General features: G+C 41.5%; 1 long non-coding RNA gene across 1 annotated transcript; it reads right to left on the bottom strand.

The window, feature by feature from the left end:
• Nucleotides 1–2,824: 2,824 nt before the first annotated feature.
• LOC108392180 (uncharacterized) lies at nucleotides 2,825–23,944 on the bottom strand. Its single transcript, XR_001851947.3, has 4 exons — nucleotides 23,734–23,944; nucleotides 14,398–14,527; nucleotides 13,213–13,257; nucleotides 2,825–2,997 (listed from the first exon to the last, which is right to left on the bottom strand). It is a non-coding gene; the product is annotated as an uncharacterized lncRNA (long non-coding RNA).
• Between the last annotated feature and the right edge of the window lie 322 nt (nucleotides 23,945–24,266).

Raw genomic sequence — 24,266 nt, 5'->3', positions numbered from 1 at the left:
CATGACAGCCATAGCTTTGCACCCTCCCAGTGCCCAGGTCAAGGTAGCACTTAGAAGGAAATCAGTAAGTTCTTCCTGTTTCTGAGAAAGTAAAGCTGTGAAACCACTTTCAGGATAGAATCTGGTTTCTCCACCTCCTCGAAGTCACAATTAGGCCAACAAGAAATAGTAACACACCAACTTCTCTGTAACAAGACCACCACTTAGAAAGGTCTCTGCTCACTCAACGCATTGAAATAACAACACAGAGATAGCTTCCTTCCTTTGAAACCAGACTGGGTAGTTGTCTTCTCCTTTTTGTATTTACTTTTCAGAGAAGACACCTCTCCCACAACGGCTCCTATGTTTTCTTCTGGAAATCACAGTGATGGTAATAATATTCAATCCTTCAGACCTCCATTTAGAAATATTACTAAATTCTAATGTTATTTGCATGAACTTTCTGCACAGTTTTATAAGTCCACATCTTAAACTAAAAGAAGAAAGTTTAGGAACTTACCAGAAAATCACATTTGCATATCTTTGCAGGGAGATCACATAGGAAAAGTAAAGGCTCGAAGGTATGATTGTGCAGAGCCCATGAACAGAAAGGCCAGTTCAAGTAGCCAGAGTGGGCCAGTGGCATGGGCCTGGCCAATCTCCTTAAACCTTTTTGGATCATCAGATATTTCATCTGCTGGTGTGAAGCTGTTTATCTGGTGGTAAAACATTTCATTACAGTGCTATGATTTCTCCATAGCCATTTTTCAGGTGGAGTACATGATTTACCATGTTGGTATCTTTATAAAACTATTATGTCAGCAACCTGTGGTCCTTCAGTATCTCACATGTGTAATGAGGAGGCAGTAGAGTGCTTTAGTGCATGGACTCTGCTCACACAAACCTGCATTCAATTCTGGGCTCCAGCACTTATACTGGAGAGAGCTTGAACAGTTATTTAATCTGTCTTCCCTTAGTAAGCAATTGCTGGGCTCTTGCCACTCAGCAGGACTTATGTTTTGGCCATTCCCAGACCCTCACCCCGTGCACTAGCCCACAGCTCTATGTTCTAACACGCAGGATCAGACATGATCCCACGTTTGTACTTCTGCTCATGTCAGAGTCTTAGCTTGGAATGCACTTTTTTCCCCTTCTCAGCCTACCAAAGTCTTGTTTGGCTTGCAAGTCACTTCTTCCATGAAGTCTTCTCTGATTTCCCAATCAAAATTACTTCTTCCTGCTTCTACTTTCCTTAGTAACTTTGCTGGTATAATTTGCCTTCATTTTATCTCTTTAATGAATATTTGTTAATAAAACTTAATTGAAGTCATATACATTTAGGCCCTCATTTTTCTGGTTTTAATTTTACCACTGTATTCAAGGTTTTTTAAGTTATATAACATCTTTTGAGATACATAACGAGCTAGATTTCCATGTAGCCATTAGTTTAGATCCAAGTTTATTCTTTCAGTATGAGTGAAGTGTTTTATGACCTAGGATTGGTCTGTCTTGGTGAATGTTCCATGTGTACTTTATATATATATATATATATATATATATGTATATATTTTTATTGAAGTATAGTTGATATACAATATTATATTGGTTTCAAGTATACAACACAATGATTCAATGGTTATATAAACAATTAAATCCTCACCCCCAACAAGCGTAATTACTCTCTGTCAACAGAAAAAATGTTACAGAACTACTGGCACGTGCAGTTCATGTCATTTTTTTATCATTCATTTTATTCTCTTTTCTATCATAATTTGTTGTGCAATATCCTTGACGCTCATTAGATATTAAGTTTCCTGAAAGCAATGACCTCATTTTATTTGTGTTTGGTTTCCCAGAACCTAGCTTATTACCAGACACCCAGGAGGTGCCCAGTACATGTTTATTGAAGTATCCTGTTGTTTTATTCTTAATGCTCTTTGCACAATCATTCAACATGCCCAGAGTCAGAATTCTATTTAGTTTTGTTAAACGCCATATGAATTGTGCTCTTCCTTTGTGCTTTTTTAGAAGTAGGGATTGAAAAATTAAAATCCCAAAAGGAAATTCCACTTTTTCAAAATTGCCTGGCACATGGGAAATATTTCCTTCAACTCAGAAAACAATTGACATAATGATGTTTGGGAATTTGGGGGAGGGAGAGATATTTAAATAATTACAATGAAGAAACAACCGAAGATAAATGAAACTACCTTCCAAAAATTTTTTGCAGATAATTTCAATGTATACTTAACCGGGTATCACAGTCTATGTTTAAGCATTACCATCAGTTTGTTCTGACTCAGGTAGACAGAGAGAGAGAGAGAGAGAGGATTTTCATTTGGTGTTTTGTCAAGTCGTTCAGGACTAGATTGACCGAGTCCTTTCTCTCCCTAGAAGGGGGGCTGTACTGGGCTAGGTCACCTGACCCCACAGCTCCCCCCAGCTGCTGTTTGAGGGAAACGTAAGTAAGGAGGGGGTTGGCGGATGGGGGAGGGGGGGCGCTGCCAGCTGTGTGAGCACACTGCCACCTCCTGGTAAGAAGAGGAAATGCAGCTACTCTAGCCCTTATCTTAGGGTAGTCACCGTGAGCTCATGTGACTGACTGTGGGTCTGGCCTGTCCCCAAGGGACACAGGCAGCAAAAAACTCATAGCCCTGGGCATGCAATTCTGAGGCTATCGTAATAGTCATCTTTAGTGCACTCTGAGGCACTCTTCTAGACTCTGAAATTTAGCAGTGAATAACACTGACCAAACTCCTACCCCGAGCTTAAATTTCAATGGGACAGTCAAGTGAAATAAATATGCAAATTACTTACTGGAGAAAAAGTATTATTTTATTTATTATTTATAATTTAATATAGAAATAAAATATTATTTTCAGCCAAACAAAACCAGGAACGGGGAATAGGGAGTGCTGGGGGTCGGGTAAGGGGGCTGAAATTTCACACAGGGGGGTTAGAAGCCTCCCTGCAGCCTGGAGGAAGGTGTTGCCATCAGACATGTTCCAAGGAGAAGTTCTGCACAAGAAAAAGGCCCACAGTGAGTCAAAAAACAAATTCAATCCAGTAATCTGAAGATCTGATTGGCTCTATTCAGTGATTCATGAATCGGGTGGCTTCCCATTTAGCAAGCAGAGAGATGCCCCACAGATTTGTACAAAATGGAAGCTTCTATAGGAAAGAGGGCTAGGGAAGCACAAGGTAACTAGCAAAAGAAAAGGAGGGATTGTTCCAGGTGAGGTCACCTTCTCTTAGGGGGAAGGCAAGTGGTCTTGTCAGGCAGATGACCTCATCTTTTGGGCAGCACAAGAGTGACAGATTACCTCTGGTGCAGACCAGAAAATTCTGGTTGACTGTTAAAAGGTCATATTTCTGATACAGGTTGAAACTAAGTGTTGACTTGTGGGGCAATTGACTCCATTTGGGCTTGCTGTTTGCTTTCTTGCCAAGTGCCATCCTCAAATAGCAGTCAGGAGACCAGAACAGATTACTAGAAAACAGATTAGAGAATTAACAAAGTCTACTATAGGGCTGAGTCATCACAGTAAGGAATTTAGATTTTGCTGAGTGAGATGGAAGGTTGAGTAGGGAGGGTCATGAGCTGATTTGCATTCTAGAAGGTTGATTCTGCCTGTGTTGAAAACCAACTCTAGAGAGGATCAAGACTGCAAGCTGGGAGACCTGTCAGGAGGCTCCTGTGGTCACACAGGGAAGAGACAATCCTGGGGGCATGGGCAGGGTCCGCAGCATGTCCACAGGAAGCCTGAAGGGTTGGGGAGCTGGTCCTCCAAGGTTTCCAGGCTCAGGTGCCCCAGACAGTCCCGCGTGGAGGGCTCTTAGCAGGGAATCAGCCCTCACTGTGGCCTAGAACTCACCTAGACTGGAAACCAAGCCTGCTTGGGTCTTGGAAGCCACATAATCTAGACCATTATCATGCCTCTCTCAGCTTCATTTTTTTCATCTATAAAAAGGGGTCAGAGTTCATATCATCATGGATTTTTTTTTTTTAATTAGTGAGGTAAATAGGATAAAAGCCCATTGCCTACACTCAGGAAATCCTAGCATTCTTCCCAGTGAAATCTCTATTCAATGAACATGTCCCCATCACATTCTCTGGCATGGGGCTCTCTGCTTCCAGGGAAGGCAAGGGAAGCCCACCTTTGGGATTCAAATCTTCAGATCGGTAGGGATGCCAGAAATCTCAATCCAAACCCTTTGGTTGTACTACTCCTCAAGCTAGTTCCACTGGGGAATATCTGCTAAGTAAGCCTAGTAAGCCTAGTAAGCCTAGTAAGCGCCTAGTAAGCCTAACTGACAAGGAGCTGGAGGGATGAATGTGCCACACGTCAACTCACATCTGCATAGTTTGTGTGACTTGTGCTTTGGGCCAACCTGTGCCCAGCCTACTGAGTCACCTTTGTGGCACAATGGTCTGCTAGACTTCCCAACTTACTTTGAGTTGACTTTGACTAACTCGAGTGTATTTTCTATTATATGTTGTATAAACTCTGACATAATCTCTTCTTTTTTGTAGACGCAGATTTTGCACAGAGCCGGTGGTCACACTGAACCTCTTAGGTGGGAACCTGGGCGCATGCACATACCAAGCTGAATGGTAATAAGCCACTATGTCTCACCATCTTCAACAGGCTCCCCAAATCCAGTTATAAGCCTCCTCTCAAGCATGGGGCATTTTTGATCTAACATTTGCAGTACTGAGAGGTACAATCTGTTATCTTTTTCCTAAATAAAAAGGCTCCTGCATGTATTTTGCTACTTTTACCTTCACAGAAAGATGCAGTGAGTTCTTACACTCAAACCTAAGCTGCTGCCTCTCTCTTCAGCTGCTTTATTACTTGAGCAAGAGGCCTGCATTATCTGAGGACTGTTGGGAAGATCCACTCCAGATGAATCAGATCAAAGTGTTCTAGTAAAATGGACTAAAGCCTGACAAGAGTTCATAATGATCCTCATAAAGGAAAAAACCCAGCAGGCATTTGTTGAGGATGCTAGGGAATCAACTCACTTTTATTTAACTGTAAATAAAGGGAAAGAATTGAGCATTTATTCTGTATTTCCTAGGCAAACTGTCCCTCAAGGCACCTGAAGAGTGGATGAGGGAAAGTTTCTCTTTTTAGAAGTATTTTGTCTAATAAAATCTTGCCAGGAAGAATCCACCTATGAAGGATTCTTGCCAGAATATCAAGCCTGAATCTAATCAAAACTCTGAATCTAACTTCCAATTTACAGAATACACATAAGACAGAGAGATGTGATGACCACCACAGAACACAAGGAGGAAAATCAGATTGTGAAGAATTCTGCAGAACGAATATACGGTTCCTTCAACAACAACAAAAAATGGCAGTGGGAGAGACAGAGAGAAGAAGAGCTGCTGGAGAGAGGGAGAGAGGGCAAGCTAGAAGGGGAGCCTGGATTTACTGAGATCAAGATTCAAACAACCTGCAAAATTTCAAAGTTATAAGAAAGACCAACAGGCAAATGTACATATTCAAGATATTTCCTGACCTTCAGGTATCATAGTTAATTTTTTTAATGTGATTAAGGCATTATGGTCATTTTTTTAAAGGTCCTGTATTTTTTAGAGTTACATTCTGAAATATTTTCATATGAAATGATGGGACACAGAGTGGGGGGAGGAGAATGGAGGGGTGGGCATGGAGAAGATAAGATTGGCAGTGGGTCCCTAGAGTATGGTGTTGAAAGTCAGGATGGCCATTACACTTGGAAGAACTAGTGGCTGAAGGGGGCCCAAGGTGACCTCTGGGGTGCTGGTGACATTGTGTATCTTGATCTAATAATGTTTTATGTTCTTACTCAATAAAACCTTTTATAAAAAATTAGCCAGGCTTTAATAGTTCAGACTGGGTAATGGATACATGAGAGTTTATTATATAATTATCTCTGTTTTAGGTTTTCTATAGTAAGCTAAAATTTTTATAGTAAAATCATCCAAAAATATGGTCTGACTCAAAGTTTATCTTGAAAAACCAAACTAACAAGAACAAAAACATGTTTATCTGATATGTAATGTGACATGGGTTAAAACTGAATCCATGCATTACTCTTAGTCTGAACAAAGTGAATCCTGAGTAGATCTTTGTCATCCTTTGCTGCATTGTTGAATTTCACAATGAATACATAAAGTAGGCCCTGTTTTGCTCAAGGACAGGGCTTCATCCATTTCCCCAGGCGCCTCCCCTAATCCTCTGGTTGTAAAATCACACTCTCTAACAGCATATGGCATCCTCTGTGTTGAGTTTCTCTCCTTCTGTTGTTGACTGCACGCATTCTGCCAGATCCTCATTTCTCAGTGTCTTTGTAGATATTTTAAGTAGTTCGCCAACATCAATTTCAACACACTCATGAAATTCCACCTCTTTTTGCAAGATTTTAACTTCACTTTGCAGTAATATGCATTCTGCTTGACCTGTGATACTCAGATGCTTACCACATTAGACAATGTGGCTGGGACCAATCCTGCTTCTCCATTTCAGATAAAGAGAAATAGCCTACTTAAAACACAATAAAAAGTATAATATAGAATGGCTAAAGATGGCAAGGTAGGAGGCGTGTGTATCAATGATACCTTAATAAAAAAAAGGTATAATCTAGGAGGGAGAGATGACTTAGCACTGACTGATTTTACGTGTGGTCAGTGCATTAGTGAATGTTCTCATATTACTTAGCTCGGGCTTCCCTCAACAAACTGGCAACTGGGGGCATTCAGATAATGAATAGTCAAGTAGCAAGGGAAATCTAAAGGAAAAGACTCTACTCAGTTAAAAGCATTAGCAAGTGATGAAGAATTTCCTGACATTTCTTGAAGAGTCCCAGATGATGTAGCATACATCATATATCACCATATGCAGGAGAAGAAGTCCCTCCCAGTCACTGCAGCCTAAGAGTTTTTCCTGTCTCCCTGTCCCTCATGTCATGTCTACCCTCTTGATCCTATTTTCCTCCCCCTAGCTTGACATCTTGCCCCTCCCCCAAATGGACCTCAAAATCCTCTGACCTCTTACTCAAGAGATACAGCTTGACCGCACCCACATAACCACTCCTAACAACGCCAAGCCCAAGCTGATGCAGGCTTTCTCCATACAGGGGCACTCAGCAGACTGCAGCGTGTATTTGAGTTTATCCTTTGTGGTCCCTGCTGGCCACAGCATCAGTGCATTCCTTCCAGACACAGACGGCTCTCTCTCCACAGCAAAACTCTGCTAGACATTGTTCCCCTCACTCTGGAGGTCAGAAAAGAAAACTGAACAGCTGTTTTAAAAACTAACCATGAATTAATAGTTGTTCAAGCTGGGTAATAGATACATTAGAATTTGTTACATGATTATCTCTGTTTCTGTTTTGGATTTTCTATAACAAGGTAAATTTCAGAATGGTGAAATGGCGAGCGCTTTCCATTTTCTTCTTTTTGCTTATCTGTACTGTTGAAATGTCCTATAATGTGAACATTTATTTAAAACATATTACCTTTTTAAAAGATTTCATTGAGCATGAAAAGTTAACACATTACAATAATGTCAATGAAACTTTTCACCTAAAAATTGTATTTTATAGAGAAAGGTGCATGCTTCTTTTTATCTAAAAGAGAAAGAGCATAAAAGGTTGTATATTTACTTTGTAGTTCCCTATCTGTTAGCTAGTTGTATGTTCCATTGTTTGATTTTCTCACATTATTTTTGGGAAAGTGTTATTTAACAAGAATTCTGGTAAATGCAGCAGAATTGGCCAAGGGGCAGCTTATAATCAGCACACTACTGGTATAATCAGTAGGGTTTTAACCATTCAGGAAGGAACTTCTTGCCCTTTGTTTGATTAAAACAGCTTCTCTTTAAAAAAAACTCTTTCCGGACTGGTATTTACATGAAGAATTGCCTACATTAAAAGATGCAGCAATCTTTGAAGCAAAATCGTTGAGCCAGCTACACGCTGCATTGTGCTCATAACCACTGTCAAAGGTGAGCATGAGAAATATCTTAACTCTGAAATAAAGAAAGGCAGTCAGGAATTGGGGTTTAGTTCCCCCCGCATTTTGGTAACAATTTCTGGGAAATTTACTCTGGGCTGTGTATCAATCACTTGATCTAAATCAACAAATTTCCAGTTTTGTAACTGGCACATTTCATCTGTATCTAATAAGGCTTGATTGTCTTCCTCATCCTCCAGTAAAAATCTTCACCTGGCACAGTGGATTTAAGAGGATAGGGCAAAGAAGGTGCCATCCAGTTAGGAGAATTTAACCAGTCATCCATGCAGCAGCCTGAGCCAGTGACTAAATGGTTCTGCCGTAGAGCTGAGAGCGCTCTGCCAAAGGCCGTAGGGCCCCCCGGTGCCTCCTGCAGATGGCCGTGGAGTCCTCCTCCACTGTCCCACTTACTTTTGCCTCTTCCTCTGCCCAATGCCAGGGCTCTGCCACCCACTCCCTCACCACACTAGATCCCTGGATGTCACCCTTAACTCTGTCTCCTACTTCCCACACCCAATTAATTGTAAGTCCTGCCAGCTTAGTCTTCTACCCATGTCTCAATCTGCCTCATCTTTTCACTTGCCCTTTGTACACTTAAAACTCTTTTCAGATTCTACTTACCCACAATTCATTCTTTGCAGCTAATTAAGCTGAAGAAGCCTGGGAGTAAAGTTTGCCACAAATGTTAATAAAGTTCTTTGTAACACCAGCAGCAACAAAGCTTCTTCTTCTTCTCATTTGCTATCAGGCTTTTGAGGGCAACAGGCTGCAATGTTCTCCTTTCAAATATGCCATCACATTCTCAGCGTTCCTCCCTTACTGCAGATCTGCCAGGGGCTCCCTCGGCATTACAAGATGCAGTCCACTTCTCAGCGTGATGCCTTGGAGCCACCTGCCAGTGGAGGCAGCTGTCCCCCTCCTTCCTCCCCACACTGCATGCTCCCGTGCACACCCGCTTCTGGTGGCTGTGTCTTGGCCGGGGCCCGTGTGGCCCTGTCTGCAACAGCCCACTCACATTACACATGCTTCTTATGACTAACTCCTACTTTAGTTCACAACCTAACTCCAACATCTCCTCCTCATCCCCTTATCATGCACGCCCCCAAACGCACCCACAGACCTCTGAGCCCCTGTAATGCCCTGTGCTTGCCTATCATTTCACTTCTTAAATTGAATTAATGCTATTTTCTATCATCATGATTTCTACTTCGAAGGCAGAGTTTTGCGTTCATCTTTGTATCTTCACGCCCAGAGCCAAGAATAGAGAAAACTCTTAGTAAATAGTGACTAAATGTGTGAATGTCAAAGAAGAACCGTAGTGATGTTAAAGTTTTGGCTAAAAGATACAAGACTTTTCAGATAGAGAAAAGATGACTCAAGGAGGCGGTTCAATACGGTGGCATATGAAGATCCTGGACTCACCTCCTCCCAGGAACACAACAAATCTACAACTAAATATGGAATAATTTCCTCTGAAAAAGTCCTCAAAACTAGACGAACAGCCCTCTGCAACAAAGGATAAAAGGGCTACATAAGGACAGGTAGGAGAAGCAGAGACACGCTCTCACCTAAAACCATACCCCAGGCACAGCGATGCACAGTCAGTAGGGAATCTCAAAACCAGAAGAGGGTGGGATTTGAGCTGCACATCCGGCAGCTTAACCACTGGGTGATGCACCAGAGAGCTGAGCCCCCAAAACATAAAACCAATGAGGATTATGTCCAAGAGAACCTCAGAATTGTAGGGAACTGAGAACCTGCCTATACAGGGCTGCTGGGCAGGCCACTCACTCTGGGACACAGTATAAAAGCAGTAGTTCGAAAAGCACCTGGACCACACTTGAAGGAGCCGTATTTACTGACCTTCAAGTGACTGGCAGAGAGAGGCAGGAAACTGTTGCAACTCTCTCTAAGGACAGAAGTGCTGGTGGGCACCATTTTTGCTATTTTATTCCACCTTACTAATGTCCGCACTGGTAGATGCCATTGGCAATCTTCCTCAATAACCTGCTAGTGCAGGTGGGGGTGCAGCCACACCTCAGCCAGGTAAGTGTCCCACACTCCCACCCCGCAGCCATGTCCTGCCATAACTGGCAGGTTATGAAGCCTACACAGGGGTCACTCCTGAGGTGCATGGCTCTACTGGCCAGGGACCCTGGGCTTCTAGGCCCCACAGGTCATCTCCTACACAAGGTCACTCCTTCAAGACTGGGGAGGTAGCTGTTTTTGCCTAATACATAGAAACAAACACAGAGAATCAGACAACACAAAGAGACAGATGAATATGTTCCAAACCAAAGAATGAGACAAAACCTCAGAAAAAGAAATGAAACACACATAAACCATCCACCTGATAAGAGATTTCAAAGTAAAGATCATAAAGATGCTCAACAAACTCAGGAGAAGATGAAGGAACACAGTGAGACCTCAAGAAAGAGACAGAAAATATAAGAAAGTTCCAAATAGAAGTCACAGAGATGAAGACTACAATAACCAAACTGAAAAATACACTAGAGGGGTTCCACAGCAGAGTGGGCAAAGCAGAAGAATGGATCTGTGAGCTGGAAGACAAAACAAGGGAACTCATCAGGTTAGGGCAGCAAAGAGAAAAAAGAATTTTAAAAAGTGAAGATCCCCTAAGGGACCCACAGGAGCTCATCCTCACCAAACCAGTCCTGCAAGAAATGTTAAAGGGGCTTCTTTAGGCTGAAAAACAATGGCACTGATTAATGACAAAACATATGAAAGTAAAAGTCTCACTGGAAAAAAATGTGTAGTGAAGATAGTGGATTAATCATTTATAAAACTGGTATGACAGTGGAAAGACAAAAGTAGTAAAATTAGCTGAAACTGCAATAATTAGAGGATACACAAAATAAAAAGATGTAAAGTGTGATATCATGGGGTGAGGGATGAGTAAAATGAAAAAAAAAGAAAAGAAAAGATGGATCTTCCATGAGAGATGCATTCTAATGATGAAATTTTAAGGAAAATTGATGAGTAAGTGATTTATAGCTGAAAACTTTCCTATCATGCAATTCTGACTTTTTATTTTCATATTCCAATTCCTGTTATACGTAAGACAGGGTTCTATATGGAGATTTTTATAAATAATATTTATAGTTTCAGACAATTATAATATAAAGATTATATACTTAATTCTTGGGAGAAAATCAAAGAAAATTTTAAGAAATCGAAAGACAGCTCTTCTTTCCTAATTAAGGGATATCTTCAAGAAATTGAAAAGAGAAAGTGATAGAGGTACATATGAAAGAACTACAATGGCGTCCACAAAGCAAAGAAAATTTCAACATTCTGGTATTACCCCCAGAAGAGGGAAGAATTTGTGCAGAGTTAAAATATCTAAAAAGTAGAAGTTGCATTTAAGAGAAACTAAAAAGAGAAAGGACAAAACAGGAGGACAAAAAAATATCAGAAACTAAACTGGGGAGACTAAAGAAAATGATTTTCATCCAGTTTTATAGAAAAATAGATCCATGTGCTCAAACAGTATTAGCAGCTGCTCTGTTGAGTCTTTGAAAGTTCTGAGTGGATGATTGGTGGGGGGAGAGGGACTGTTCTGATTTTATTGCCATTTCTTCCACACTGACATCAACTGTAATCTTCTGAATTAGTTGTCCCATGAGTTGTACCGGTTACCTATGGCTATGTAACGAAATACCCCACAACTAGTGGGTAATTGTTGATGATTCCCTGGCTGGCAACTTAGGCTAAGCTCAGATTGGCAGATCTTCTTCTGGAATCACTCATGAGATCCCCCAGAATTTGACAGATTACTTGGGATAACTGAACCAAGATGGTTTCATATGTCTGGGACTTGGGGCTGGCTGTCCCTCTCCATATATTCCCTCATTATTAAGGAGAACAGCTCAGACTACTTCACCCGGAAGTCTCAGGCAGCAAGAAAGATCAAACGCCAATGCATAAGTGCTTTTTGAGCCAACCTGTGTCATGCTGCTGATGTCTCAAGAGCCAAAGCCATATGGCCCTGCCCCTGTTTCAAGGGGGAAGCAAACATATTTCATTTCTTTGGAAGGAGCAGAAAAGTCACATTGCACAGGACATACTAGAGGAAGATGAGGAACCTGTGACCATTAAACAATCTGTCTCAAATATCTCATAATTTATTTCTGAGTGTTCTCCAAATGCTCAAGATGGCTGTGGAATTCATATCTGCCACTACCAGCAGTCGATATGACCCACTGGGAGCTGACAAAGGAAATCAGAATGAGCAAAGATCTCAGAGAAATAACGTGTTAGTACTCATTCATAAACTGTAACAAATGCACCATACTAATGCAAGAGGTTCATAATAGGGACAATTTGTTGCAGGGTATATGGGAAATCTCTGTACTACCTTCTTGTTTTTTTCTATAAATCTAAACCTCTTATGAAAAATAAAGACTATCTTTTAAAATGTATCAAAAGTACACAGAATTGAATATAATTAATATGCAGCCTAATATGTAGACTACAAATTAAGGTCACATCTCTTAATATTCAGATTAGTGGCTCCTAGTGTCCATCTGGTAACCATGAAACTATCTTGTCTTTCCTTAGAAACAAAAACTGGGGAAATCTGACCAACTCACAGAAGGTCCTGTCGGCCCAGGGGTCCTATTGGCGTCCCAGGGCATCCGTGCTGGCAGGGTCTGGCCCCACAGCCTAGCCCCACTCTTAATGGTCCCAGACATCACCACTAGCATCCTAGGGTCTTGGATACTACTCATGCCTATATCGTCTCCAGTGCTCAAAGTTCAAGGGCAACACCTGTGCTCAAGCCTAAAACCACTGAGAATAATGGGATTGCTAATAACCAACATTTACTGAGTGTCAAGCATATACTCATGCACTTTGCAAGCAACCCATTCCTCACAGTCATCTAAGGAAAGTTTATTTTATTACATGCTCATGATGATGTTTGGCAGTTTCTTATAAAATTAAATACACTTACACCATTTATACCAATCCCACTCCTAGTTATTTACCCAAGGGAATGAAAACTTACATTCACATCAAAACCTGTACGTGCATGCTTATAACAGCATTATTCATAGTAGTGAAAAACTGGAAACACCTGTCCTTCAGTGGAGAATGAAAAGACAGATGCAAGTATGACCATGCTGTGGAATACTGCTCCGCAATTCAAGAAACAGCTACTGATACACACAACATGATTTCACTTACTGCACGCGCAAGATGTTTACCTGTTCTTCTGTCCCCTGTGTTTCCTGTATACAGATCCCAGCTCCCTGTATACAGAGATTTTGAGATTTAAATTCACATTTTTTTGATAAGCTTACTTCATAAGTTTGTCCATTAGCAGGAATATAATATCTGATAGTCTCTTGGGAAGTCAACAGCACTGATAATCATTGTTGGTACAGCAACTCACTACGGACTTACAAGAGTATTCTGATAAATTCTAGTCCTATAAAGCCACATGTTGTCCAGCTTCTGTTCACCAATACAAGTCCATTTTCTGTCCTTTGCCTAAGAAATTTCAGCCACCCCAGGCTGTCCTGCTTCTGGCCAGGCAGAGCTGGCAGCAAACTCAGAAAAGAGCACAGCCCTCCAGCTTCCAGAACCCCCAGATAGGAGCTTTATGATGTGATGTCGTTCCCCAAACAGTCCATGAAAGACACCAGAGGTAGAGAGAAAATGCAGTCTCCAGCAGGACTAGGACGAGTTTCATTCTGAGTTCCATGTGGAAGAGTGACAGGACCATGGAGTCACCTATGAAACTCCTGGCATTTTTTTAGAGTTGGAAAAAAAATGTTGCACTGAAACTCTGTGTTTTCTTTAGATCACAGTTTCAGAATGCTTTGGGGAACTTGAAAGGGAAGTTCCTATAGCTCTGTGTGTCAGAGATGGGAATTTGCCAGGGCTGAGTAATAACTCTCAATGTTCTGACCTCGGGGATGCTAAAGAGTCTAAAGATTGTGAAAAGACAGCTCCAGGAAAAGTGTCAGCATTTTGGCTGCAATCTAGGGCAAAGGCTAAGTCTTGTCCCGAAGCTACATTACGTAACATAACTGTTAGCTAACCAGAGTGAAGGCAGTGACTCAACAGCTTTTCAGAGGAGCACCCATACTTCTTAAGCTAACCAAGTTGTCTGTACTCATCAGGCTTTAGCTAGAAGTCAGTGTCATGGTCCCTAACGTGACACTGCAGAAATGGAGAAATACAGCACTGCAGCGAGCTGACAGCACTGCTTTCTGCCCAGTTGGCAGTCATCACATCCAGTGGCTAACCTCAGGGGGGCACGAAGTAACAAGCACACAGTGCGTTTCCATGCCTGGAGCCTATCATGAGCATGTCCTGTGCAGTTGAGCAGGGTAAACTCACCCCACAAACACACCAAACAGGAGTGATGGGAAGGAGAAGTATACCTGTTTCATGTCTGGGCCTGGGTTGGTCCCATGATGTCCAGAACTGGAGCCTCATGGTGTCCAAAGGAAAATGAGCCACAGTGCAGGGTTTGAAACATCATGCAAATGACTTCAGAGGATGTGACAATGTCTGTAGGAAAGAAGATACAGGCAGGACAGGAGAGTTACTCACATATTGTGAAAGAGAATTCCACTGCTCTCAGGGGAGGGAGCAAGGCCACGGAGAAATGGAGAGGAGAAGGGAGATTTTAGCTCCCTGTGTTTTCTACAAGTAGCCCTTTCTGAAATGGGTAGAGCTGCCTGGAGAATAGAGTGCTTCCATTGCCCGGTTGTTTCAGCCAAAGCTGGATGCACATCGTGATGACTACAAAGGCCCCATTCTGCTCCAACAGAAGCCAGGACTGGGAATTCTTCCTGGATGCCTGGCCACAGACCAATGCCATTGGTTATACTAACCAAAAGGTCATACCCTCGCAAGCATAGGTTTCATCATTACTCCCACATAACAGATGAAGAAACTGAGGTTCAGAGAGGCTACATGACCTGCCCAGAGGTGCCCAACCATTAGGTGACTGTGCTGAAACTGCATGCTTAGTGAGGCATTAAACGCTAAGCCCGTGAGGAAGAAAAGTTATTATTTTAAAATATTATCCAAATTCTGCATTCCTACAGCCCTGAATGAAATTCTATCAAGTATAAAACCTAACAAATCCCTCATGCATCTGATCGCACACTGATGTGCTTCTCTGCTGAAAATCCATCGGTTTCATAATTAACAAAAAGAAATAGAATTAACAGGCTCTTTCTGAAACTTCATCTAGGAATCCCAGAAATTAGAGTTGTGTTAGTATCATAAAATCAATGCAGTAATTTCCTAATCTAGTCATTTACATGTTTTTGCTGCAGTCATACTTGTTTTATCTTGTGGCTGTGCTACCTCTACATTGGTCAGCCTCAAAGTGTGGTCTAAGGACCTTTGGGGGTCCTCAGAATACTTTTAGGGGGGTCTACAAGATTGAAGCTATTTTCACACAAGTATGAGTACAGTTGACCCTTGAACAACGTGGGTTTGACCTGTGTGAGTGCACTGATATGCAGATTTTTTCAATAAATATATGGTAAAACTTTTGGAGACATGACAATATGAAAAAACATTTTCTTTTCTCTAGCTTACTTTATTGTAAGAATACAGTATATAAAACATATAACATATAAAATATGTGTTAATCGATTGTGTTATTGGTAAGGCTTCTGGTCGATGGTAGGCTCTTGGTAGCTAAGTTTTGATGGAGTCAAAAGTGAGACATGGATTTTTGACTGCATAGGGGTTTGGCACCCTTAACCCCCACAATGTTCAAAGATCAACTATACATTGCTTAGTCCCTTTTCATCCTCCTTCTCTCATTCTTATCTTTCAGTGATGGTTTTTCCAGAGGTTTCATAATGTAAGACGCCACAACAGATTGAATGGAGAAGCAAATATGGGAATCCTGGTGTCTTCTAGAAAGCCAGACATTAAAGAGATTCCCAAAGTCATAAAATCTTTTTTTACAGTTATTTTTTATTTTGAAGAATAGCTATTTCCATAAAATTTATTGATGCTAACATGTAACTTTTTTTAAACAAATTGATAAATACCTTTTTAAAAATGTCTCAGTTTTAAATTCTAATACTATAAATATCGACTGCTAGAACCACCATAAACAAGAGCTTCCTGGGATCTTCAATAAATTTTTAAGAGTATAAATGAATATGTGGCATATGTTTATGATTTAAAATTGTTTAATTAATAGCAATTTATCTTACTTGGTTTTAAATTTCACATACCACAAAAGATGTTTTCCTGGATTCTATTTTCAAGCTATGATATCTACCCTCTCCTTCTAATGGCTTCCAGGAATCTGAAGTCTCCCAACCTTCCAGGTAGGGCTCAACCAATGGCAACCCAAAGGCCTCGCCTTCTAGTAATTGTACTTGTATTTCTCAGATTTAAAGATTATACTAGCTTTTGAAGGTTGTAACCTTATCATTTGAGCATTTATTCCTCTCACCTCATAGGTACTTTCCTGGAACTTAACTCCTTGGCCATCTGAAGAATATGCCATTTTAGTCACCATGTCACAGAGTCACTGATATTTCTTGTTAATCTATGTACCACAGTCAGCAACTATGAAGAGTTGGAGATTTGACCCTATTTGCCAGCTAACAATTTAGCATGACACAATTTCATGGATATTGACAGAAGACATGAGAGTCCTGGGTCAGAAACAAAGGACTGTATTAGTATAATAGCAGTAGCCAGAGTGCCAGCATTGGGCCACTTCTCCAAGTCCCAATTCCTACAGGGATGAAGTGGGCCAGGGGATACCTGCATGAACACAGAGTTGAGCTATAGGAGAGGAACATCAAAATTAGGGAATCCAAATATTTATAATGAGCAGTAACTTGGCTGATCTTTGCTCCAGAAGAAGATACTTTTATTACACTGGACAGTAAGTAAACCTGTCTTTTGCTCCAGGAGACATCAATCTTCTAAGGCTGTTTACGACAACCATTCTTGAGTAAATAGTACCCATCAAAAGCATTTGATGCCTCTGTAAATAAGATACAGAGAAACACAGAGACTGACAAGAACTGTCTCCCAACAACCACTGCTTCTGTTTATACACAGTATTCAGTTCTGGATTCAAATTCACACCATTTTCATTTCGTTGATGCCTGATAGTTTAGAGAATATCTGGCATGTAATCCTGGCCAGTGTTTTTCTTATAAACACTGTGATTATCCTTAGCAAGAGTTTTCAGGGGGTTTTCCCCTTCCACCCAAGCTAAGGTATTGGGCACTCTCTCTATGTAAATTCAGAAAGAAATTTACAAAGATATCAAATTAAGAAATAAAGTTAGGGGAGGAGAGGTTTTCAAAATAAACACCAAATGAAAAACTTATTCTAGAGGGTCCCTGGAAGGAAACAGATAAAATCATCCCTTGTTCTTGTCAGAGGGAGGTTCTTACTCTTATATAAATAAACTTTCTCCTAAAGCAAATAAATATGATGTTCAATCCAATATTCACCATTTAAAATCTACTTAAATTCCTGAAAGCATACCCAAGGCACTAATAGTAACAGTTCTTTTGGAAAGAACAGCTTTGATCAGAAGAAGGAAGAGCACTTCCACTTTACTGCATTTTTCTCCGGTTTGACTTTTATGGTGATGGTAATTTAACATTTTTATTTGGAGTTTGCTTTATTGCCTCCTTTGTGTGGACTACCTGGCCAAGGAGTCCCCACACTGAAGCTGTCTATTCTCTGCACCTTCACCCAGCAACGGACTGGGTTGGCCGCAGTAAGCAAAGCAGTCCAGCAGGGGTTATCAGGCACGTCCAGTGAGAAGAACCCACCCAGATGAATCCTCTGGAACAAACCTGCCATGCCACTCAAACTAGACAGAGAAATGTTTCAAACCACGCTGTCCTGGATACTCTCGTTAAACAGTCTTGAAAATGAAGGCAGACCTTGCCAATTCCAGGGGTTTGGAAGATAAAAATACTGGACAAAGTCTTTGTATTTGAGACAGATATACTATGAATTTCAAATTACCTCTTTAAGGGAAGACAACTGGTACTCTGAAAAATCCTGAAATTTGAAGGGGACACTTCCCATGGAAGTCTAGGCTTGTGCATTGTTATTATCTTCTATAAATTATTAGCACACCATAGTGGAAAGAACCTGAGATGGGGAGTCAGTAACAGTGAGATTTGCAGTCCAAATTCACCATTATTGGCTGTGTGACCATGAGCAATTTACCTCTCTGAATTTCAATTAGTCATCTGAGAAATGAGGATAAAAACACCTACCTCCATTTGATTGCTGTAGGTAAAGACCTTGGTACAAAGTCTGGCCTGTAGTGAGTGTTTGGTAAAGTGTCATGGTATTGACAGTGGGGGATGACAACTGTTCTCCACAGTGTGTGGATCATCAGTTCATGTTTGCTGAGGATGATTTGTGGCCCAAGTCAGAGCTCAGTGCCCACTTAGAATGGGATGAAGAGCTGGTTGTTAAGAGTGTGGATTCTGCAGTCATGCTGCATGGGTTCAAATCCCGACTCCACTATTTCCTGGTTGATCATGGACATGTTCATAACTTCTCTCTGCTTTAGTTTCTCCATATGTGAAGTAGAGACGAAAACCAACCTCACACAGTGAAATGTTACACAGCTTGCTGCTTAGACAGCACTAAATCATAACACAAATAACACTATTAACTTGTATTATTAGAGGGCAAGTCCAGGAGTCAAGCAGAATCATTCCCCAACCTGAAATTAAAAGTAATCAGGAAATGCAATTTTCACTTTTAGAAACAGAAGGGCCTCAGTGATCAGGGTATTTAGAAGAACTTTCTGAGAAGCAGCAGCTGCCAGAAAGGAAGGGCTGGACTCCAGAGTTTCCTGTGTTCTTTCAGTTTTGTGGGAAGATAAACTGGTAGCCTGCACAGCAAGCTTTTAAACTTCTTGCCTATGAGCTGCACATTTACACAGCAGGTACTTATCAACCAAATTTGCCAATTTGCTTTTCAAACTACAGCAGTAGAGGAGTTTGAACCCTTACCTGGTAATGGGAGGAAGCCCCCTGGGAGACACCACTAAATTTAAATAGATTCTTTCACAATAACACAATAGACCTTTGTCATTCAAGAGTAATTATGAGACCCACAGATCATCACACAGATGACAACAGAAACCACATGTGAGCAGGTGACAGCTTTTCCATACCTAACATTTCTTCAAGGGGCATATTTTCTGTGCAGAAACAAACTCAAACCATTTGTTAACAATAATTTCAACTTTGAGTAACTTTTCTCATGTTTAATGGCCATTTTTCACAAATAAATACATTCTTTTTCAATTCGGACACTTACTGAATGCACTGAATACTGCCTGCAGCCATGCTGCCCTGGTTCAACCTCGGATCAGCAAGGGACTGTGGACTTAATACCCAGAGGCTTGTTCTTTAGGGCCTCACATTCCACCATTAAATAACAGCTGGAGCAAGGCTTCCCCACTTCCACAGCCTCCACACCCTTTTGTTAGCCCACAAACATAAACCTCCATTCAACAACCTGCATGAACACCGGCGTCATAGCAGGCCCAGTTAGGCCCCAGCGCTGCAGGGATGGACAGGCATGGCCCTGACCACGAAGAACCCAGGCCCCTAGGTCATCATCAACTTTTTTTCCCCTCACAGTTCATCAGTGATGCAGACAGGAGAGTTTCTCATGCTCCTGAGTCATACGCTCTCAGATTTACTTGCCTCATTAGCTGTTGTCCTGGAAAATCTGTCACCACCTGCCAGGATGAATTCCACAATGTCACATGGTTTGGGATAAGAAATAGGCTTTATTGGACAAAGAGAAAATTAAATAGGACCAGGGTCAGCCAGAGAGAAGGCATAAGACTTTACTTTGAGAAACAGGTACAAAAAATAGAACAAACATAAGCAGCTTTCATAAAGAAAATCAGAAAGCCAAAGGCTTTGGAGAATGGGATTTCCAAGAGCCTGTTAAATTATTAAATCCAGTAATATACTTCATATCAACTCTACTTCCCGTAAGTGCTCCAAATCAGTGATTTTTACCAGTGCAACCAAGGATAAAGAATTCATTCCACTTCCACCCCTAGGTCTCCATGGGATTCACATTATGCCCTGCTGATCAGACCTGCCTCCACTCACGCATTTGAGTTCTCAGCTTCCTGTGTGACTCAGAGCAGCGGGGTTTTCTCCTAAGTCCATTCTCTTTGCCAAAAGTAAACCTGTTTTATTGTTACACGTTATGGGCCTCACTTTCCTGGGATTTATCATTATGCTTCTGCTCTCTCCCCATACCCCCATACAGTTTTGTATTCTGCTCTATTTTGTTTTTTCCAATGCCCATCACAACTGCCTACATCATTTCACAATCCACTCTTTGAAAAAAAACACATCTATTGTAAAAGCTCCATGAGAGCAAGGATTATGTCCATCCCAGTCTCTGTAACACATCCAGCATTGGGGGATCTGCTTATGCTGAATAAATGGATGAATAATCAAATGAGTGAAAAACCATACAAGGTCCTCTTAAACTTCAAAGCCAAAGAGATGGCAGATTTTACTGCTGGGAAGAGCAGAGCATTTCGGGGCTAGTTCTTCATCTTCATGTGTCACATTAAAATTGAAGGAATAAGAGTCAATTTTAGTTTCCCAGTCTCCAAACTCTTCCATTCATTCACTTTCCTCAAAGAGTTTTTGTTGACATATTAGGGTATTCAAGGCTAAAAATCATAACTTTAACCCATCTCAAAACAGAAGTCTGCCAATCAAACTTTTTGGGGCACCATATGGAACACAAAATAAATTAAGACTCCCCAGTTAAATGCTGTCTGCCTGGATACTCATCTGCTCTGGTTGGGTAAGGTGTGGTCAGACCATAAAGCAGATCAGTGTGCCCCACGCCCTGCCCAGGGCATCTGGTTCTACCATGTTCTTAGAACAGGTTCTGCCTGGCTTTGGCTGGGGGACTCCTTATATTCCTAGCATTCCCAAGGTTGTGTTGGCCCTAGAGAGACAGATTTTGGAAAAGTGTGACAAATTTTGAAAACTCACCACTAGCTGGCATCAAATATTCATCAAGTCATTCGAGGAACTGGTTCTTCTGTGTTCTTAACTCATCTCTAGCTAATAAAATGCCATTACTTTTCAGTGTAGTGTTTTCCTTGGCAGCTGCTAAGCTGTTATGACTATTTTTTGAAGGTATCTCTATAATCAGCAACATTTAATGCTAAAGTGGATGCACAAGAATCCTGTGAGGGTCCAGTGTGTGAAACAGGATCTCCATGCATGTGACCTGGCCAAGAAGCAGTTCTCTGTAAGCCATAGTTATCAAATTTCTACACAGTCTATTTTCATAAGCAGACTTCAAAGACTAAGGGTAGAAGGGTATATACAACCAAAAGAATGGGCAAAAATTAGTTCAGAGTGACACAATTCAGTGTTCAGATTTTGACATTTCTTCTGCATGAAAACAAAAAAGGTCAAGGTTTCAATTGGGCCACAATATGATATTCAGGTTATTGTTCTGTTGTGTTTTCTCCTCTCACCCTGATAGAACTTACCTGAATGGGGAATTTCAAGTGCATGAGGCAAGTCTCAAGACTTGAGTCTCTAGTGGCCAATTAGACTTGGCATCTTTCATTTGGGTGCTAAGACTGATATTCATCAAATAAGAGCCCAGGCAGGACTGTCTGTTACTCATCAAATCTTGCATGAGCCTAAACACTGTCCAGCTACAAATGGTAATAGCTAACATTTATTGAGCATCTACTGCATGCCTGCTAATGTGTCAAGTCCTGTTTAGGCATGTTTCATCAGAAGGTACTACTAATGTCACACCCATTTTATGGTAAGTGAGAAAAAGCTTATTCATGTATCATCCCCAAGGTCACACAGCTAGGTAATAGTAGATCTGGGTTCAAATCCAGGTCTAATTAACCCTATGTTATGCCACCCCCTAAGACCAATAAACTGCCAGGAAAGAAGTTTTAAGCCCTTCATGGCATTTTCCTGTGCCACAAGGCAGTTCACAGGGCAAGGCTGATCTTGGAGCTCCTCTGCAGCACATCTGCTGTGCAGCCTCCAAGGGGCCCAGCCAAGGGGTTCATTATAAAGACTCTATGGCACCTTACATAACCTGTTTCCATAGAGTTGGGATATGGAATATTGACTGCTGGACATGAGCCCCATACACATGCATGTGAGTCACGTGAAGGCCACACAATATCAGATGTGAGAAACTGGACTTGGATTATAGAGAGCCTTATGTCAACATATACATCCCTATATGTCTCTCTATATATGTATGTTTATATATATATGACTATATGCCTATATATAATAAATATTATATACATAAAATAGCACTTTTTATGTAATACATGTAATATTATGTTGTAATTATTATATAATTATACATGTATTTATATATGTAATATATGTTGGATATGTAGAACAGCACTTAACACTTTTCAAAATACCTCCTCTTCTCATTTGGTTCTCACAGTATAGCTGGGAGGTAGGAAGACAGGCATTGTTATCCCTGTATAACATACAGGGTAAGGCTGTGCCAGGCTGACTTCACTGGTATGCAGTCAGTGTCACCATGACTCCACACTCCAATGTCCCAGAACTTGGGGGTTAATTAATTATTAATTAAAACGTACTGATTTGATCTTTGAATCTGTGCTTTGCAGGTGGAGTCTTACAGGACAGAGGAACACTGTTTGTGCTGTGAACGGTTGGAGTCTCAGCTCACCCACAGTCCTGACCCCTGCGGCTTCCTTGCCTCCCTCACTGCAGCGCCCAGACCTTGCTGCCCCCCACTGCCAGTGGTGGGGCAGGGATAGGGCTGGCGCAGGGTGCGTGTAACTCACGTACCAAGTCACACCGGGAGGAGGGGTAGTGTCTGTGAGGGTCTGTACTCACCCTGCAAGTATCCGTGTGCCCCTGGGCATGAGACATTAAAGAGAAAATAAGAAACACTATGACAGGTTAAGAGAGAGACTGCAAAGAAAGGAAACAGCTTTTTTTCTGCCTGTAGAACAAGAGGCCCCACATATTCACTGTGCACTGGTCCCTGCAAACTATGTACCCAGCCCTGGCTCTGCGAGTTGCTCAAAGTTCTAAAAGCAGTGCAGAGCCCAGCTGGGCCTTTGGACAACTGGCCTACATTGCTTCCCATTGCATCAGGCTAGGAAAGAGACACTGTCTTACAAAAAGAATTCAGTCAGATTTCCTTAAGCAACAGTCTCCCTTGAGACATTGAAAAACCAGATTCTGCTAATAAAAATAATTGTTATGCACATTTAGAATGAATGTTCCCTAGGGTAGACTTTTTGTCCCAAATGCCTGGAACAGTGCCTGGCACACCGTTGATGCTTAATAAGTATTTATTGAATAAGCAAACCAGTTACTACTCAGAAATCTATCTATTGAGAGGAGTTCTCCAGAAGGCAGAGCCTGTGTCTTTCTTCTAATTCCTCCCCAAGATAAGCACAAAGCTGAGCTCTGTGGAGGAACCAGGTTCATTTTTGCTAGTGGATCATTTGGTTATCTGATCAAACAATCGAACAGGTAAAAGCCAACAAGCCATCTTTTTATCCAGTGAATTCCCACTCACTCTGTCTTTACATCCATATCTGTGCACCTGATGGCCACCAAGGGCCCCTGGATAATGCCAGATAATGTCCTGAGCATTGTGCAAATGCTCACTGATGAACGACCACGAGGTAAATGGCATGGAGAACTCACCTCAGGAAGGAATATGCAGACCTGGCCCCTCCCTCAGCCTCTGTCTGGCCAGGTGCCTCTTTGTCGGTCAGGGCTGAAAGCAGGGGGCCAGGCTCACACCCAGTCATGTGAGGCCTCAGAAGGCAGTCCTGGGCACACAGGCAGGAAGTTGCAGTGGTGAGCCGTGGTAGCTCCAGTCTGCAACATGTCACAGATTTCACAGAATGTGGATGCAGCTCTCGTAAAGCACTGACGACAGAGCCACAGAGGCTTGTGATCTTTTCCTGGGTTACCTGAAAACTTCATGCCAAGGAGTTAGTGACGCAGAGACAGTTTGAGCAAGGATGCCCAGTAGGTAAGCCTCCTGTTCAAGTGAGATTGTTACTCTACAGCAACACATTCAGTTGCATATAACTGTCAGAAACAAGCCTCATTCACACCACACCCAACTTCATGCAGAAATATTTCTCCACCACTGGGGAATGAGGTTGTCTAACCTGGAAAAGAGATGTTGAAAGCTATGTTAATGTCATTTAGGTATCTAAAAACTTAAT

The sequence above is a fragment of the Manis javanica genome, chromosome 2 (genome assembly GCF_040802235.1).
Source record: "Manis javanica isolate MJ-LG chromosome 2, MJ_LKY, whole genome shotgun sequence".
Lineage (NCBI taxonomy): Eukaryota > Metazoa > Chordata > Mammalia > Pholidota > Manidae > Manis > Manis javanica.
This window is presented reverse-complemented; position numbering and strand designations above follow the sequence as displayed.